Below are 19807 nucleotides of genomic sequence, written 5' to 3' on the forward strand. Positions count from 1 at the left end.
TGTCAGCGGGGCGCAGCCGAGCCGAGGCATATGCGTTCGGCTCGACTGAGCCGCTCGCCCAAGTTCGGGAGCTGTACGGTCTATAGTGAATAGCCCGTACAGCAGCCCTGAACCGAAGGGGTCCTGGGGCCGAAGCTAGCCGATGGATCAGCCGAAGCTACGGCTAGATCCTTCGGCTGCTTCGTGAATAGACCCCTTAGTCTACTGGAGACAATGGACACAGGGACAAACAGAGGGTGAATCTCTACAGCAGTGAGAGCGGCAACCATAAAATCCTGTCAGGGGTTCCAACTGGACATGTGTGATTCGTTTAGTCCGAAACAAAATTTGGACGAAATTTCGGAAATTCAGAGATTCGGATGTGTCCGAATTCCAAATTACAGATATAATGAATGCAAACAAATCCGAATTTCCGATTCCGAAATTTGTTAGCTGTAGTCTGTACGAAATTTCGTTTGTTGGAATGTTTTTCTCAAATGTCACTTTGCTCGAACGAAACGAAGAAGAAACGAATCCCGAAACGAAAACAAATCGAACGTTCGTACAGACTACCGCAAACTAATTTTGTCTGAATCTGAATGCTGAAACAAATATTTATTTTTTATTTGAATCCCAAAAAACAAAATAACGCAAAATCCGAATCAAAACTAAACGAAACACATTTTTTGCTGGTGCACATGTCTAGTTCTATCCCTTCCCTAGTCTATCCAAAATTTTAAACAATGCCTTTATATACACGTGAACTGATATACAGCAGTTTTAGATCAAACCTATGATGAACAGGATTTTTTTAAACTGCCTAATAGCAGGAAGCCCAAGATCGTTGAAAGCACTTAAATTCCAGAGCCTGACTTTGGTAGAGCTGAATACTAAAAGAAGGTTGGGTACCAAAAAAATAAACTCCACCTCATTGTAACCAACCCTTCAACATTCAATTCATGGGCACAAACAGTTTGTTTCTTTTAAATATTTATTGGCCGCAGCTTTAATATAAGAGATTAAGATAACTTGATCCAAATATTGTACAGATATACTGTATAATAAAACCTTCAATGAGGTTATATGTTAATGGATCAAGCCTGCATAAGAACCATCAATGGTCTTGTACTCATGCATTTGCTGTGGCATTGTTTCCATAAGCTTATCCAATGTCACAACATTTATTTCAATACAGAGTTGCATTAATTTTTCATCAAGATCTTGTAGTAATGATGGGAGAGTCGGACCACGGCGTAAAGTCTTCTCCAGCACATCCCAAAGACTCTCAATGGGGTTAAGGTCTGGACTCTGTGGTGGCCAATCTATGAGTGAAAATAACGTCTCATGCTCCCTGAACCACTCTTTCACAATCTGAGCCCGATGAATCCCAGCATTGTTATCGTGGAATATGGCCAATGTGCCATCAGGGAACAAAAGGTCCATTGATGGAAAAACCTGATCATTTAGTATGTTGGCAGTTGACCTAATTTTTTGGGTACATAATGTTGCTAAGCTTAGACCGGATCAACTGAAGCACCCCCAGATCATAACACTTATCCAACGGAAGGCTCTGAACTATTTGCTTAGCTAAGTCCAGGTGGTGACTTTTGTGGCCAGTGTGTGTGTGTGTGTATATTTTTATATATGTATATATATATATATGTATATATATATATATATAAGAAAATGTTTTCCTGGAGTACTTCTTCAAGGCTACAGTCTGTTTTGTCCCAATCCCTTGAGTTCTCTTCACATCGTGCGTGTGGAAATGCTTTTACTTTCACTATTAAACATCGCCGCGAGTTCTACTGTTGCATTTTTATGATTTCGTTTCACCAAACGTTTAAGTGATCTTCGATCATCCAAGATTTCTTCCTTGATGGTGATGGTTCACCACAATCGTTCCAGGTTGTAATAATACGGTGGACCGTTCTTAACCCAATGTTAGTAGTTTCAGCAATCTCCTTAGTTTTTTGCTTTGCTTGATGCCGGCCAATATTTTGACCCTTCTGAAACAGAGCCACATCTTTTCCATGAGTACATGATATATCTTCTGATATGCAGGGGTGGATTTACTCTCTCTGCTGCCCCAAGGCCAGGTTCTTCAATGCGCCCGCATACCTGCCAACCCCCCTCAATGGAGAATGGCAGACATGCAGGCTGCATACAAGTGATCTCGGCAACATCACTAAGATCACTAGTACAAGACAAGCGGTGGCTTCCCAGCTGTACATTTAGCTTTACTTGCCCGAAGCAGTGCTAAATGTAGAAAACAACTTCCCGCTTGGCGCCCGAAACTGCATGTCCCGGGCATCAGGAGGCAGGAGTTGCACACCCCTGCTGCCCCTCTACTCCCTGCTGCCCGAGGCCGGGCCTTGGTTGGCCTTGTGGGAAATCTGGCCCTGCTGACATGGTTGTTTAAGACATGAAAAGCTACTTGCTCCATTTGTTAGGGTTAAATAACTTGTTTCCAGATGAAACATATTAATCACTGCAGGAATTATCCAATGGAAGGCTAGTACATGTTTGTTCAGCTAAATCCAGGTGGTGATTTTTAATTTTTTTTGGCCAGGCAGCATATAAGCTGTATAAACCTCAACTTTAAAGTATACCATTCCTTAGATGTGGCGGTTATATTCTTTTCACCTGGTAAAACTGCCGTAACACATTCCCTGCCTTAGGGTGACAATGCTCACTCACTGTGCTGTAACTATGGCGGAGCAGTGTTGTCTCCCCATGACTGCTCTTCTGATTGATCTGATTGATTACAAACAGCTGCCCATGATGTGAGGAAGGGGTTCTTTAGTTTGCAAAAGATAGCTAGAAAAGCTGGTCTTGCAGTTTGTGATTTTAGCTTAGTGCATTGGAGTTTACTTGCAGAAAATGTACTGAGCCTGAATAAAAGAAATCCAATTCATCCACCACGTCTAAGGACCGGTAAGCTGCATGTTATTACTTTTTTGTTCTTGGGTTTAGATACTAGTGTATCTGCGGAGAAGGAGCACTGATACCCTAGGCCAACGGTGGCGAACCTATGGCATGCGTGCCAGGGAGGGCAAGCGGGGCCCTCTCTGCTGGCACGCGAGCCCAGGTTCAAGGACCACCAATTGAAATAGATCCGACCGACCCGGATCGCCTCAGTACGCGATCTGGGGCAGTCACAATCAGGCAGCGGCGGCCTCTAAACAGGCAGATTAGACGTCCGCTTCCTCCTCGCTAGGACCCTGGGAGGCCCCCGCGAGCGTCCGTCTTATCTGCCTGTGTAGAGGTCAGCGCTGCCTGATTGCAGGAGAGGGGGCAAGGGGCAATGTTCTATTTATTCATTTTTATTATTAGTTCTGTGTGTGTGTAATATGTGTGTTTTAATAAGTGCGTGATGTGTGTGTTTCATTACGTGTGTATGTGTGTGTGTTATTGGGTGTATAAATGTTTGATTATGCGTGTTCCCCTATTTTGTCTAAGGCCCCATTCACACTGAGCGGAAAATCCAGCGATTTCCGCCGCGATATCGCGCATTTTTGCCGCGCGATATCGCAAGAAGTTGCCGGCTAATTCAATAGAGCTGTTCTAATGTACAGCTCCATGTAGCCAGTCGCTGTAGCAGGCCCCTTTTTCCCCGCGGATGTCGCACTATTTTTCTATTTTTGAATGCAGCCCGCCGGTGAAGGTCGCGCGAAAGTTGCCCCCAAACAGTAGCGCTATCCCGGCCGCGCGGATCCGGTTGTAAGGTATGTCGCTTGGTGTGAATGGGGCCTAAGGCAGTGATGTTGAACGTTTCTTAAACCCGAGCGCCCGAATTGCAATACAGTACTAAACTTATTTTCAGCGCTGGCACTTTGAGGTAAATAAATTGATTTTGCGTCGCAAAATTCGGGTTCAAAAAGGTTCGCCATCACTGCCCTAGGCTCTCCTGATTTAGACAGCACCCACCTCCCCTTTCTTCATCTTCGTGAAATAGAAGGAAGGTATTATGTAATCCATAGAGAGAACAGGGAACAATGCAATTGATAACAGTCAGTAGAAGCAAAAGGAAACAAAGAGGTGAAATAAAGCACTTGTGAGTTTAGTGCAGCCTTTCTCAACCACGGCATTACACAGTGAAGACCAGTCCTAGACAGTAGGGATGCCCAGATACCAGTTCAGATACCAGTGCCGATACTTGGCATTTTCACAAGAACTCCCAGGGTTGCAGCGCTTGCAGCTGGGATCTGGCTCTGGCGCTCCACCACTGTCCTGAAATCATTAGTCTGTATTGTTTTAGAAAAACTGTCACATGGCAATAAACAAAAATGTATCAGTACTTGTGTCTGTGAGTACTTGGCCAAGTATCAGTACTTGTAGTTGTAAAAATTGTATCTGTGCATCACTTATATATGTTTATAAAAACGAAATCATACATTAAAACAGAGATGTACAAATCCTGGGAGCTCCGTACAAATGACAGCCGCCTCCTAACTTTTCAATTTTTCTCTAGTCTAGTCTTGGAGCTCAAAAAGTATCTGTACATGTACTTGTACCGAGTACTGTACTTGGTATCGGTGCATCCCTACTAGACGGTATGCACCACACCCAAAATGATTGGCAAAAGACAGAAGATAAAGAAATAGGGCTTTAAAAGGTGGCAAAACCATTGATAACTGTTAAAGATACATTTTAATATGCTTACATTAAATCCAATATTTACAATTATATACACTGTGATATGATAAAACCAATATACAACTCCATAAGCGTCCTGAGATACACCATAGGCAGTTATTGCAGATTTAACCACAGTCTCCGTGTTATTCTTTGCCTTTGAAATAGTCTGAATTATATAGGACAGATTAAAGTCACACTGCAGATAATGGCAAGAGGTGTTTTTTTATCTCTCAAAGGTCTTCTTCCTCAGGAGGAGGACGTTGAGTTTAAACAAAGATGAGAAAACACACTTGCCTAATGTTCATATACAGGGGAGGTGCAGTGTTCCATTGGGGGAACCACATGTGGTGGCCATCCCAGAGCACTTGCTGCCTGGGGTATCCACACAAGGTAAGTATATATAACTCTATTCAAGCAGCTCGTCTCACACGTGCAGCAATTACTCAACCAGTGTGCCATGGGACACTGGTGTGCCTCCTGGCCTCCTCAGTGGTGCCTCAAATTTTAGTGGTAGTGGGATTTGTGATGTGAAGCGGGAAAGGAAGAGTGATTTGAATGGGGCTCCTGATGTAAAAGGGGAACTCTGATGTGAAAGGGGAAACTCTGATATGAAAGTGGGCCTTCCTGATGTGAAGGGGGGATCTTAATTTGAAGGGGAACTTCAATGTGAAGCAGGAAACCCACTTTTTTTGTGTGTGGTCCCCCTTAAAAGCTACCACATTTTACACAGGGGTGCCTCGAGATTGTGCACACTTTTAAAGGGTGCCATGACTAATAAAAGGTTGATAAATTCTAAATTAAGCCAGTAATTTTTTAATTTAATTTTTTTGTGGTTCACATAAATGGGGGCCTGCCCTTTGTTATAAAAAGGTGCCCACAGAGATAGAAGATATGTAAAATATGGCACATTATTTTTTTGTTAATGATTTAATGAAGTACTCATTAGAAGGAAGTAGAGAGTTACTTACGGGAAGGTAAATGCGGGGTGCAATTGTCAGCATCACAACACGCTGCAACCATCTTCACTTGCCCTCCATTAGGGATGCTCAGACTTCCCTTTATTTGACACTCCTTTGGAGGTACACATGACTGGACATATGTGTTTATCGTCATGCCACCTGCAAGTCAACAAAACTGATTAGTTTTTTTTTTTAAAGGGACGGTTTTAAAGTGCATCTATACGCATTTGTTTTTAAAAAAATGTTTCGGGTAGTATTGGGAAGGTTTGGAGCCCCCGTCAGGTCTCACTGCTATCTGGGGCTCTGTCAGAGAGATTTTCCTTCACTTTTTGTGCTGGGGACAACCTTTTCAAAGTAAAGGGATCTCTACCAAGGAGCCTCAGACTGTAATAAAACCTGACAGGGGTACTAATTCTTCTCTAGTCTCTCCAAAACTAACAAAAACGTTCTGGCTATAGATACACTTTGAAGTCAACATGTATATTAACCATTTAGTGCAAAGTAACAAGTTTGTTTAACAGCTCCCTCTACTTCCACTGCAGATACTTTACTTTCCCTTTACCACTGCTGCCTCATGTGCTTGAAGAAACCCTGAGAAATATTTTCAAGTATGAGGCAACGTGTTCCATTTTTCTCTTCCTGACAGAATACAAGTGCTTGCTATATAAGCAGGCAAATGCCATGTGGAGAATTGTCATGTGGGGTATAGGGGGGACGTTTTTTGCCGATAGAAAGCTTCAATTGAGACCGACCTGGAAATTATACTACATGGCCAAACATTTGTGAGCATCTAACCTTCACACTTACTAGAGTATATGGCCAAAAGTATGACACCAAAGAATTCAGTTAATGCTGCACCATTCATGCTTCCAACCTTCTGGCAACAATTTGGGGGCAGGTCCTGGCCTCAACCCTACTCAACACCTTTGAGATAAATTGGAAGGCCCATTGTGAGACAGGTCTTCTCATTCAACATCAGAGCCTGACCTCACAAATGTTCTTTTGGTTGAATGGGCACACATTTCCATAGACAAGCTAGAAAAATGTATGTGCGTGGGTGGGCATTCAATATTATTGCCAATGGATTTGGAATGGGGTGTCCAACAGACTCATATAGGTGTGCTTTTAGGTGTCCTTAAGCTTTTGGCCAAATATTGTATATAGGATATTTTATGGGGCAGGAGGGGCGAATCCAGAAGTTATTTATCGTCAAAGAGGGTGAATATAGAATTACAGATCCCTATTAGTTTCTGCTTGTAAACAAACACAGGGATCCTGGGTGACAACTTTGACCAAATATGGAAAAATGCCTCATGCTTAGATTACGTCCTCTAAAAGGGATGTTGGGTTCTGTAGGGGTGGACTTATCGCAACCCCCTTTAAAATAAGGGGCTCCCAGATATCTAACTCCCCACATAAATGAATATGGGGTAAAAATGGGGGTAAAAAATAAAACTAACTTCACCATCTAATATTTTTCTTGATTAAAAAAAAAAAAGTCCCATTTTGTGGATCCAACGTCAATCATGGTATCCAGTGATGTCTATTCACATTAATTGCACTGATCACTGCCCAAAGGTGTAGACCTGCCCACTGCCCAACCTCTGCCCAACCATGCTGCCCTACTTTGACTCCCATTGCAAATGATAGTTCCCTGATCAGCTTCTGTATATTAGCCAACGTGGATACTGGGTGACATAATTGACCAATTATGGCCATGACAATATTTGGTCAATGACATCACATGGAACCCCCAGCAGCTTGTTTACAAACAGAAGCTGATCTGTGAAATCCTTTAGGGTACAGGCAAACTAGCCATATGTGGCCAGTTTTTTCGATCATTTGCCAAACTAGGAACAGACTGGATTTGTATCGGACCTGAAGCTCATCCCTACTTATGTTGAGGGTTTCAACCATTACACAGCTGTGCCAGCATTAAGCACTGAAGCTAGGGGAAAGGAAGTGCATTTCCACTAAGAGAAAATGGTATTTAAGGTTTAACTGCACTTTATTTGTTAAGGCATTTCCAATGGAAAAATCAGTTAAAAACCAAACTATAACAGCAGTATGAGACTATAACAAACATCACTTAACAAATAAACTTCAAATGTGTCAGTAGCAATTTCATTTAAAAAATAAAATAACGTACCTGCCGTGGTTTGCGTAAGTAAAGCTCCACACCTATTGCCAGAAGGACAAGACTTACTGGTGCCACCGCTACAGGAGGTTGATGTAGATACACATTCCAAACAAGTGAGAGAGTAACCTAAACAGATGGAGAGAAATCACAGTACAGATTGAGCATCAGATGTAGCAGCCCTGTTAGAGTTTCCCCAACTAGAAAGTCAAAATTACCTTCTTCATTCTTCATTAACTACCTTCATAACATTTCTCACTTTTTTTTTTTTTTTTTTTTAATCTCAGCACCATATCAAATGTATGGATATGTTTCCTAAATTCCCCTGTAAGTGGTGGATACAGAGCGCCCAGTCTATTGTTCAAATTTGAATAAGGCTCTGGGTGGGACCATATACCAGATGATCACAGGTCACTGTCACCAGGAACATGGAGTGCACATGGGGAGACACATTTCTGCTCATCACCGTCCCTTTAACTCGCTTCTGCGGAAGAAGTCCAGGGCATTATGGGTTAGCCTGTGGAATTTTCCAACAAATTTCTCAGTTAACTGCCGAATACAATACACAATATTTGGATAAGATTTCACTTTTACCCAAACACAGACAGAAACACTAGTACTGAGGCTGGGAGCTGTGATGTTTTCAGGAAGCCACGGACAACACTCTTGCTGTCTCGTATAAATAGTGGGGTATGTTCCTGGTATGGTGGGGTATAAATGGTGGGGTATGTTCCTGGTATGGTGGGGTATAAATGGTGGGGTATGTTCCTGGTATGGTGAGGTATAAATAGTGGGGTATGTTCCTGGTATCGTGAGGTATGAATGGTGGGGGGTAGGTTCCTTGTATGGTTGGGTAGGTTCCTTTTATGGTGGGGTAGGTTCCTGGTATGGTGGGGTAGGTTCCTGGTATGGTGGGGTATAAATGGTGGGGTATGTTCCTGGTAGGGTGGGGGTATACATGTTGGAGGTATGTTCCTGGTATAGTGGGGTATAAAAAGTGGGTTTTGTTCCTAGTATGGTGGGGTATAAATGGTGGGTTATGTTCCTAGTATGGTGGGGTATAAATGGTGGGTATGTTGCCGGTATAGTGGGGTATAAATCGGGGGGTATGTTCCTGGTATGGTGAGGTAGAAACATCTTCAACATTACAGAACAAGTCCATCTGAATAAGACCAACTACTACTAGATGTAAAGAAGAACTCCAAAATGTATTCAAATTAACCCTTGCAGTGGGGCAGTGCTACCCCCACACTGCAAGGGTTAAGTGCTCACCGGCAACCCTGGTGCTACACCGGCCCCGGCAGCCTCTTCTCCCCTGAGCTCCGGTGGTCTAAGGACCCATGACATTATCACATATAAGGCAGGTCCATTAGACGTCAGGACACTGAGCTACATACCACAGAAGGAGAGAGGTGAGCGCTGAGCACTGCAGGATTGAGGATCGGTTGAGTATTTTTCTTTATTTTTGCTCCTGGACCAAAACAAGCACATAACCCTTGCAGTGCAGGAGTAGTCTGACTGCAAGGGTTAATTTGAGGGGGAAAAAACCTGGAGTTCTTCTTTATTATTTTTGTGACCAGAGTTGACAATTAGATGCCCGGACCAAGTTGAGCAACCTTAATATGCACCAGATACCTTGACAACAACTCTATGACTAGTGTTTTCTGACTTACAGTGGGTTTGACAACTAGGAATACCCACAACCTGCTCATTCTTGGTTCTCTACTGCAAGGTTAATTAATGTTCTTCCGACAAGAGGCGTTTTACATTTGGACTTATAATGTCGTATTGCAGACTCGGAGAAGATTAAAGAGTTAAGTTTATCTTTTATACCATGTTCCATGTCACACCCATATTCAGGGTATAATATGAAACATGGGCCTATGCCCGGGACATGCAGTTCCTGGCCCCGGGTGGGTAGTTGTTTTCTACATTTAACCCTGTTTTGGGCAAGCAGAGCTAAATGTACAGCGTGGAAGCCGCCGCTTGTTTTGTACAAGTGATCCCGCCGATTTCGCCGGGATCACTTGTATGCAGCCTGCAGGTCTGCCATTCTCCATGGTGGGGGTTGGCAGGTAGGGGGGCGCATTGAGGAACATGGCCTTGGGGCAGCAGAGAGAGTAAATCTGGCCCTGCTGAAAGGTAAACGAAACTTAAGAACAAGTCTTTTCCTGATCTCAAATTCCTGAGCTGTGAAACTAGACTGTCTTTATCTTGCAGCTATAGAGCGCAACCCTTCTGTACTCTAGGTTATAATTCCCATTTTAATGCCATTTAATAGAATTTCCTATTTCAAGTAGAAAAAAACAGATCCTCAATTCATCATTTGCCAAATACACATATAGAGATACTCATAGAGGTTCGGGTCAGCAAATAAAAACACTAAAGAGCAATTAACATCATCTAACCATGCTGCAACAAAAATGCTACTACAGCATATCCCAGGGGTAGGCAACCTCAGCATTCCAACTGTTGTGGAACTACAAATCCCATGAGGCATTGCAAGACTCTGACCAGAGGCGGCTCTAGACTTTGTGAGGCCTTAGCAAAACTCAAACGTGAGGTCCCCACTTACACCCATAATAAAAAAAAAATGCAATGTATTGAACACAAATCAACATCGCAAATATTGTGTGCATCTAAATTTGGAGATTTGTAGAGTCAGTTACCCAAACATACCACCTCCACGGAATCAGGTGATGCAGTGCCTCCTCCACAGAATCAGTTGATTTGAGGATGCGTAGTCCATGCTGGGATGTATGTATAGTTTCTTTAAGTGCAGCTCCACACATATAGCCAGAAGGACAAGACATACTGTGCCACCGGGATGTACCTGTAGTCCATACACCCAGACTGGGATGTATGTGTAGTTCATGTCAGCAGAGAGCATGCTGGAATGTGTGGTCTATGCTAGGACGTGTAGTCTGGCTGGGATATGTAGTCTTTGTCAGAGCTGTAGCTAGATCCTTCTGCGCCTGAGGCGTAATTAATAATGTCCTTCCGACAAGAGGCATTTTACATTTGGACTTATATTGTCGCATTGCATTTCATGTTATCCATAAAAGAAAAACATGAGTCTTTATAATTTTTTTGCATTGGAGCCAAGAAAGCATTGCAGCCGTGATTGGTGGAGGGCCAGTGCAATGCTCTGGCTCCTGCAGACACTTCCCAGCCCTGGTCTGTACCAGGGGAACAGAAATTTAGTAACAGAGATGGGAGTGAGAATGAAGGGACTACAAATGGGTGACATCACAGCATTTGTATTCCATTGAGAACAACATGTCCCTAAGGTGTAGCGGCAGTTGAGACTTGTAGGTTCTTTATTCACAGCTCCTGTCAGAGCAGTATGATTAAGGTAAGTGGGGAAGGAGATAAACTTTATGTTTTATAATTAGTGTTTAATATTTGTGTTTTTTAGGGCCCGTTCAGGACTACATTTTAAAGTAAACACTTTGTCTCCTGTAATCCCTTGTCTCCTATAATCCATTGTCTCCTATAACCCTTTATCTCCTATAATCCCTTGTCTCCTACGATTCCTTGTCTCCTATAATCCATTGTCTCCTATAACCCTTTATCTCCTATAATCCCTTGTCTCCTATGATTCCTTGTCTCCTATGATTCCTTGTCTCCTATGATTCCTTGTCTCCTACGGTTCCTTGTCTCCTACGATTCCTTGTCTCCTAAAATCCTTTGTCTCTTACAATCCTTTGTCTCTTACAAGCCCTTGTCTACTAAAATCCGTTGTCTCTTACAAGCCCTTGTCTCCTATATCCCTTTTCTCCTATAACCCTTTGTCTTCTATAAACCTTTGTCTCCTATAACGCTTTGTCTCCTATAACCCTTTGTCTTCTATAACCCTTTGTCTTCTATAACCCTTTGTCTCTTACAATCACTTGTCTCCTATATCCTTTGTCTTCTATAAACCTTTGTCTCCTATAACGCTTTGTCTCCTATAACCCTTTGTCTTCTATAACCCTTTGTCTTCTATAACCCTTTGTCTCTTACAATCACTTGTCTCCTATATCCTTTGTCTTCTATAAACCTTTGTCTCCTATAACGCTTTGTCTCCTATAACCCTTTGTCTTCTATAACCCTTTGTCTTCTATAACCCTTTGTCTCTTACAATCCCTTGTCTCCTACAATCCTTTGTCTCTTACAAGCCCCTGTCTCCTATATCCCTTGCAATGTACAAGTTGTATATAGACATGCATAGTACAATGTGCCAGGGCTCTGATTCTGGAGCTCCATGTAGCAACTTGCATGCCGTGTTCCCAGGGTCTGGCTTCTGGGGTTCTCTGTAGGACCAATGTCCAGACACTTCTGGGTCAAAACTCTCATCTTTTAAAAGGGTCTATTATTTTTATTGATTCCTGTTATTTATTTTTCAGAAGTGCATGTATCTTAAAAATACAATGGTACATTCTTATAAGGAATTATTTCCCAAAGATTAGTAAAAACTTACCAGATGCTACCAATGCCAAAAGCACACCGAGAATTTGGAATAGCGATGCCATAATGAGAGCTGGTTGTACCTCTAGGATGGTGCAGGAGAGAACTAATAAAGCTGGCTGGAGAACGGCTTATTTTATATGGATTTGGGGTGTGGCATAATTGTATTAGATTATGAATAGTACTTCAGCAAAACAAATAACGGGGAAAGTTTTGTTTTCTTCTCATTACCGCATTCGATTTCCCTTATATTCCCAGTATGAAAGGTAAACGAAACTTAAGAACAAGTCTTTTCCTGTTCTCAAATTCCTGAGCCGTAAAACTAGACTGTCTTTATCTTGCAGCTATAGAGCGCGACCCTTCTGTACTCTAGGTTATAATTCCCATTTAAATTCCCATTTTAATCCCATTTAATATAATTCCCTATCTCAAGTAGAAAAAAACATATCCTCAATTCATCATTTGCCAAATACACATATAGAGATACTCATAGAGGTTCGGGTCAGCAAATAAAAACACTAAAGAGCAATTTACATCATCTAACCATGCTGCAACAAATGCTACTACTGTATATCTCTGGGCTAGGCAACCTCAGCATTCCAACTGTTGTGGAACTACAAATCCCATGAGGCATTGCATGAGGCATTGCAAGACTCTGACCAGAGGCGGCTCTGGACTTTGTGAACCCTTAGGTGAAACTCAAACGTGAGGTCCCCACTTACACCCATAATTTAAAAAAATGCAATGTATTGAACACAAATCAACATCAGAAATATTGTGTGTATCTAAATTTGGAGATTTGTAGAGTCAGTTACCCAAACATACCACCTCCACAGAATCAGGTGATCCAGCACCACCTCCACAGAATCAGGTGATCCAGCACCACCTCCACAGAATCAGGTGATCCAGCACCACCTCCACGGAATCAGGTGATCCAGCACCACCTCCACGGAATCAGGTGATCCAGTGCCTCCTCCACAGAATCAGGTGATCCAGCACCACTTCTACGGAATCAGGTGATCCAGTGCCTCCTCCACAGAATCAAGTGATCCAGTGTCACCTTCATAGAATCAGGGGATCCAGTGCCACCTCCACAGAATCAGGGGATGCAGCATCGCCTACATAGAAACAGGTGATCCAGTGCCTAGTCCACATAATTAGGTGGTCCAGTGTCACCTTGATAGAATCAGGTGATCCAGCATCAGCTCCATGGAATCAGGTGATCCAGTGTTCCCTTCATAGAATCAGGTGATCCAGCTTCACCTCCACAGAATCAGAAGCAGCCACAACGATCAGATGTCTTTAGCGATCAGTGATCACTGTCACTAAGGTTATTATTGGCTGTCCCTGAGTTTGGGGCAGCCCGAAAATAACCAAAAATTAATTAAAATGATCAAGCAGTCATAGTGACATCCATTCACAATGACTGCTTGATATACTTGACAAGTCATTACGAACACTGGCTTGTCATGTCCTCCACTTCTCCCCCTGTCAGCAACAACTGACAGCGAGAGGAGGTAAAATGTGTTAAGAAAAAAATTATATATAGAAATATGTTTTTATACTATAATGATTATAAAAATTAACCCCTCACAATAAAAAACTGCAGCGGAGCTGCAGATTTGTTTTTCGCCTTAAGGGGTTAATTTTTTAATTTAACCCCCTCATGACCGCAATGTTCAACGTATGTCACTGCCACTGAGTGTGACAGTGACACTTGGTGACAGTGACATTATATGACCTGACTTTTGGGGGGAACACGCACATTTTTTTTTAGAAAATTTGGCCCCTCCTAACATTCATACCAGACCTAAAGAGTCTAGTATTGTTTGGGAGGGGGAACCGCACTCTTTAAAAACAAACAAACATTTTTATTCTTTAGAAATGTCAGTTTTGCTGCAGCAGGTTCTATACATCGTACAGATTCCCCACTTCACAGGCAGTTTAAGGAAACCCCCCAAGGAACAATATTTAAAGGACATTTTCATTTTTATTGTTTCCCTTTAAGTAATATTAAAAGAACTGCTGCTTTCAAAAACAGTAGTTTTAAAAGTGTTTTTTTATTTGATTCCTGTCCCCCCAGGGCAGTACCCAGACCACCATACATGTCCCCCTGGGCAGTAACCGGATCCCCATACATGTCCCCCCAGGGCAGTACCCGGATCCCCATACATGTCCCCCCAGGGCAGTACCCGGATCCCCATACATGTCCCCAAGGGCAGTACCCGGATCCCCATACATGTCCCCCTGGGCAGTAACCGGATCCCCATACATGTCCCCCCAGGGCAGTACCCGGATCCCCATACATTTTTTATGGCCAATGACTTGAATATAAGCCCTCTTAAAGGGGACAATCGTTTTTGATAGTTCTACCCCCTTTGACTTGCATTGAGTTCGAGTTCGAATTAAAACTTTTTGGATGTTCTAAAGCTCGAATTCGAACCGAACTCTGACCTGTTCGGCTCATCACTACTGAAGACAAAAGTTGGGTGGAAGCTTTCACCGAGAGGACTCTGAGCCTTAACTTGGGAATACATTAGTAGATTTTTTTTTCATTCAGCTTTAGGGCCTGTTCACACGACGTCCGTTTTGTGTGCTGACCGGATCCGTATGCTGCTGCACTCAAAATGCATCCCAATGTATCCCTATGTGTTTTATAGGCTACAGTTCTGACATGCGCAGTCCGTTCAGGTTACGGCAGAAAAATACTGCATGTCACATTTTGTACGGTCCGGAAACGCAAACGTGTCCAAAAAGCGTCCAAAACGCATAAAAAACGCACTGCACTGCAGCTAACATACTAACAGCCCCACTCCAGCAAAAAAAAAAAAAAAAATTTTTTTTTTTTTTTTAATAAAAAAAAAAAAAGTTTTTTTTTTGCTGAAGTGGGGCTGTTAGTATGTTAGCTGCAGTGCGTTTATGATGCGTTTTGGACGCGTTTGCGTTTCCGGACCGTACAAAATGTGACATGCAGTATTTTTCTGTCGTAACCTGAACGGACTGCGCACGTGAGAACTGTAGCCCATAAAACACATGGGGATACATTGGGATGCATTTTGAGTGCAGCAGCGTACGGATCTGGTCAGAACACAAAATGGACTTCGTGTGAACAGGCCCTTAGGGCCTGTTCACATGAGATCAGGTCCTGATCAGATCCTGATCAGGTGCTGATCAGCAGACGTGGAGCTGCTGATGCAGTGCGTTTTTGACGCGTTTTTGATGCGCCCTCTCGGAACATCTACTCCCCTTTGTGTATGTAAAGCTGGTGATCAGACATGTATCACATATTTGCAGGCATGTTGATGGTGCTGGCTACAGCAATCTGCAGACAACGAGCCCGTAGGAGACGTAGTTATTGGGTACACCCAATCTTGAGGCTCCGGGACTCCAAGGGTCCGTTCTGGAGTTTGTATGAGGATTTGCGAGGTCACCCGGATAAATTAACCCGGATAAATAAACAGAAAGTCCAACGTTGATGACATCATAATAAGTGGAGCAAGAATACAATTTTTATATTTTTTTCCTTATCTGCATTGCGTTGCATTTTTGTTCCGTTTCCGTTGCGTTTTCATTGCGTTTCGAGCGTGTTCGTGCGTTTCTAGACCGTTTCCGGACCGTACAAAATGTGACATGCAGTATTTTTTCTGTCGTAAGCTGAACGGACTGCGCACGTGAGAACTGGAGCCCATAAAACACATAGGGATACATTGGGAGCCGGTCAGCACAAAAAACGGACGTCGTGTGAACAGGCCCTTAGGTGTGATTAAAAAAAAGGTAACAATAGTTGTAGCAGCAATAATATTACCTTTTATATGATGACACAATTATTAGCGCTCCTGCTCACAATTACTCTATAATCCTAATACAAATAGAACTTTAAACCTCAGACGTTTTTAGCTGAGGGGGCTCTGTGGCATTTTTACAGACCAATTTTTACAGACCAAGAAAGACTACATTTGGTGTAGAAGGTTAAATTCAGATGTTATGACTTGTAGAAGAAGTTCTGAGGTCAATAAATCTCAACTGCTGAACAAATATGCTTCACTGCACAGATAATGCAAAGGGGGATTTAGGGCTCGAGATGATTTGGGTGACACCATTGTCAACGCCAGCCTCGGTGACACAGTACTGGACCTGTATTAACTTCACATGTACACAGATTTTCTATCTATCTATCTATCTATCTATCTATCTATCTATCTATCTATCTATCTATCTATCTATCTATCTATCTATCTATCTATCATCTATCTACACTATATTGCCAAAAGTATTGGAACCCCGGCCTTTACACGCACATGAACTTTAATGACATCCCAGTCTTAGTCCGTAGGGTTTAGTATTGGGTTGGCTCCGCCCTTTGCCGCTATAACAGCTTCCACTCTTCTGGGAAGGCGTCCACAAGGTTTAGGGCTAAATGACATGCATAAGTTATTTCACATAGATTATATAACACTTACCAGATGCTACCAGAGCCAAGAGCACACTGAGAATGTGTAGAGATGACATGAGGAGAGCCTGCAGTACTTCTGGGTTGATACAAGGGAGGATCTATCCCTGGGTTTGCAGGAGAATGCCTTATTTATACATTTCCGCGATTTGGGTGGGGATGTTTTTGGACCATTGACAAGTAGTAAGTCTGCGTCGCAAACATTACTGACCACGTTTTTTTTTTTTTTGTAACTCCCTTAGGTTGAAAACAATGGACTGGAGTCTTTTTTTTTTCAATCAGACTCACAATGTAACTTCCTACAATCCCTGTGTTTGATTCCTGTACGTGAATACAGGGCTGGCGAGAGTAAATTAAACATTGGGAAATTGTTTTTTACATCTAAAATTCCTGAGAAATGAAAATTCAATATTTTTATCCATTCAAGTTTTTAGGCACATAAGGCCCCATTGCAAGGGCCCACAGCCTCCCTAATCTTCATCTAAAAGACAATTCCTCTATTGATTCACAATATTTATTACTCACATGTAGAAAAGTGGTCTCCAAAAAAGCCACATTTGTATTTACAACGTTGAGTGAAGGACGTCATTTAAATAACGAATGAATACACGTATCAACAAGGTTTTCATGAATGCTGTTGCTAGACTCATCCATCTAACCAACTGCTCAGTGTCTACAACCCCCCCTCTGCCAATCCCTGCACTGGCTTTTATCCCGTGCCCCCCTCTGCCAATCCCTGCACTGACTTCCATCCCCCACCCCCCTCTGCCAATCCCTCCACTGGTTTCCATCCCCCGCCCCCATCTGCCAATCCCTGCACTGGCTTCCATCCCCCACCCCCCTCTGCCAATCCCTCCACTGGTTTCCATCCCCCGCCCCCATCTGCCAATCCCTGCACTGGCTTCCATCCCCCACCCCCCTCTGCCAATCCCTCCACTGGTTTCCATCCCCCGCCCCCATCTGCCAATCCCTGCACTGGCTTCCATCCCCCACCCCCCTCTGCCAATCCCTCCACTGGTTTCCATCCCCCGCCCCCATCTGCCAATCCCTGCACTGGCTTCCATCCCCCACCCCCCTCTGCCAATCCCTCCACTGGTTTCCATCCCCCGCCCCCATCTGCCAATCCCTGCACTGGCTTCCATCCCCCACCCCCCTCTGCCAATCCCTCCACTGGCTTCCAATAGCCCAAAAGGATAACATTCAAAATATTAACAATCACATACAAAGTCATCCAGAACTCTGCCCCCGGCTATATCTCCAACCTTGTGTCAAAGTATCACCCTAACCATCCCCTCTGCTCTTCCAAAGACCTCCTGCTTTCTAGCTCCCTTGTCACCTCCTCCCATACTCGCCTCTGGGACTTCTCTAGAGTCTCTCCCATGCTCTGGAACTCTTTACCCCAAACTGCCAGACTATCCCCCACTCTGACTGCCGTTAGGCGTTCCCTTAAGACTCATCTCTTCAGGGAAGCCTATCCCACCTCAACCTAACCGCTCAACCATCACGTTCTCAAACAATTTATCCCCACACAGCTCCCTCCTCATGTATCACTGGCCCCTCCCTTTCAGTATGCAAGCCCTCCTTACCATCTTGTCTTGAATTGTATTGTAATTGTAATGTCATCCTTATATTGTAAAGCGCTGCACAAACTGTGGGTACTATATAAATCCTGTATAATAATATAATAATAGGTCAAACTAATGCCATACCCCATACTATACCACCATAACATAACTCTGTATTGACTTCATATTAATATTGAAATGCAGTAATCAAAAGCAAATGGGGACATATAGACACACGATTGTTTCCATGATAATACATGCCGCAGATCAGCAGAACATTGAGTATTCCGGTTTAGTTTTTGATTAGATGAGAGGTCTGGTTATTTGAATACCGGATAACAGAGAGTTTACTGTACAAGGTAATAAGCTTCAAGCGAATGATCATAGTAAAGTCATCAATGTATAATACAGAAGTTATCACAACTTTCAGATATATCAATAAAAAAAAGGGGGGGCAGTTACTAGAGGTCAACCGATAATCAGATATACCGATAATCGGGCCGATATCCACACATTTTTTAATTATCGATATTGGTCTTAAATATTATTCATATTGTAGCGGGAAACAGCTTTTGGGAAACCAGCAATGGACTCCGGACACAGACTTCAGGAATACAAATCTTCTTTATTCTCTGCAGAGGACTCAGGTGACTACCGTCTCCAATTCCTGAGTGGCCCTTTAAGGGCGGTCACTACATATATATAACAACAATGACGTCACATTACATATTTCTAATACACATATTTCCTTTACAGCTCTAAGCCAATTAGCAAGCAGCATTTGCAATTCTACTAAATATGGTTCATATCCGTTATCAACTGTGGTCACAGTTTGTGACTACTATTGTCACAGTCTTCTGACAAGAAGGAGGGGGTCAGTCACAAAATACTATCATCAGCATTTTTAGTTGCAGAAGTACATTCTAGGACAAAAGCCAGACGGCCCTTTACACAGTGATGCTCTCCCTTGCATGTGTGGTTGAACTGCAAGAAGGAGGGAGAGGGTCGAAAGGCCTCATTATATGTAGATACAATAAAACATGAATTATTTAAATATATTTAGCCATCTTACCTATCTGCCGCCACATTCCCCCCTTTGATGCTCTTGCAGCGAAAATCTGAGCAAGATAAAGCATCATTACCAGACTCTAAAATACAGGGGGGTATCTTTAGTACACAGGATGGGCTAATAGCAGTCCTAGCTAGCCACGGGGAACCAGTGGTTGATATTTCCACATAGCAATTACATGCGCTGCAGCTTTTCTTTCTACAGTGGTCTCTACGAAACTCCTGATCATTCTAGTTCCTAGAGGTATCAGACAAGGGAGGAAAATACAGGCTGCCAGTATTGCCATAACTACTCCCAACATGGCCTTCATCCCATTTATATTTGGAAACCAGTCCCCGAACCAGCCGTTAACATTAAATCCATCCCATGTTTGCACTGGCACATGAGCTAACTTCCTCATCCTGTGAGTTATTTCCTCTATTGCATTTCCGTTGTCATCGATCTTTAAACAGCAGTTACTTAAGTTAAATTTTCCACAAACACTTCTCTCCGCAGCCACAGATAATCTAATGCAAGTCTATTTTGATGATAAATGGCAGTACGTATCTTAGTTTCTTA

The 19807-nt window shown here is 42.9% G+C and overlaps 1 long non-coding RNA gene across 1 annotated transcript in view; it reads left to right on the forward strand.

The window, feature by feature from the left end:
• The window catches only part of LOC108797492, a 13523-nt gene extending 683 nt beyond the window's left edge, over positions 1-12840 (forward strand). Inside the window, exons 2-3 of the long non-coding RNA XR_001941891.1 lie at positions 2304-2305; positions 12829-12840. This is a non-coding gene — a long non-coding RNA (uncharacterized LOC108797492). The remainder of the gene's footprint in view (positions 1-2303; positions 2306-12828) is intronic.
• Positions 12841-19807: the final 6967 nt, after the last annotated feature.

This window comes from Nanorana parkeri, unplaced genomic scaffold (assembly GCF_000935625.1).
Source record: "Nanorana parkeri isolate BGI_ZX_2015 unplaced genomic scaffold, ASM93562v1 scaffold1285, whole genome shotgun sequence".
NCBI classification, from domain to species: Eukaryota; Metazoa; Chordata; class Amphibia; order Anura; family Dicroglossidae; genus Nanorana; species Nanorana parkeri.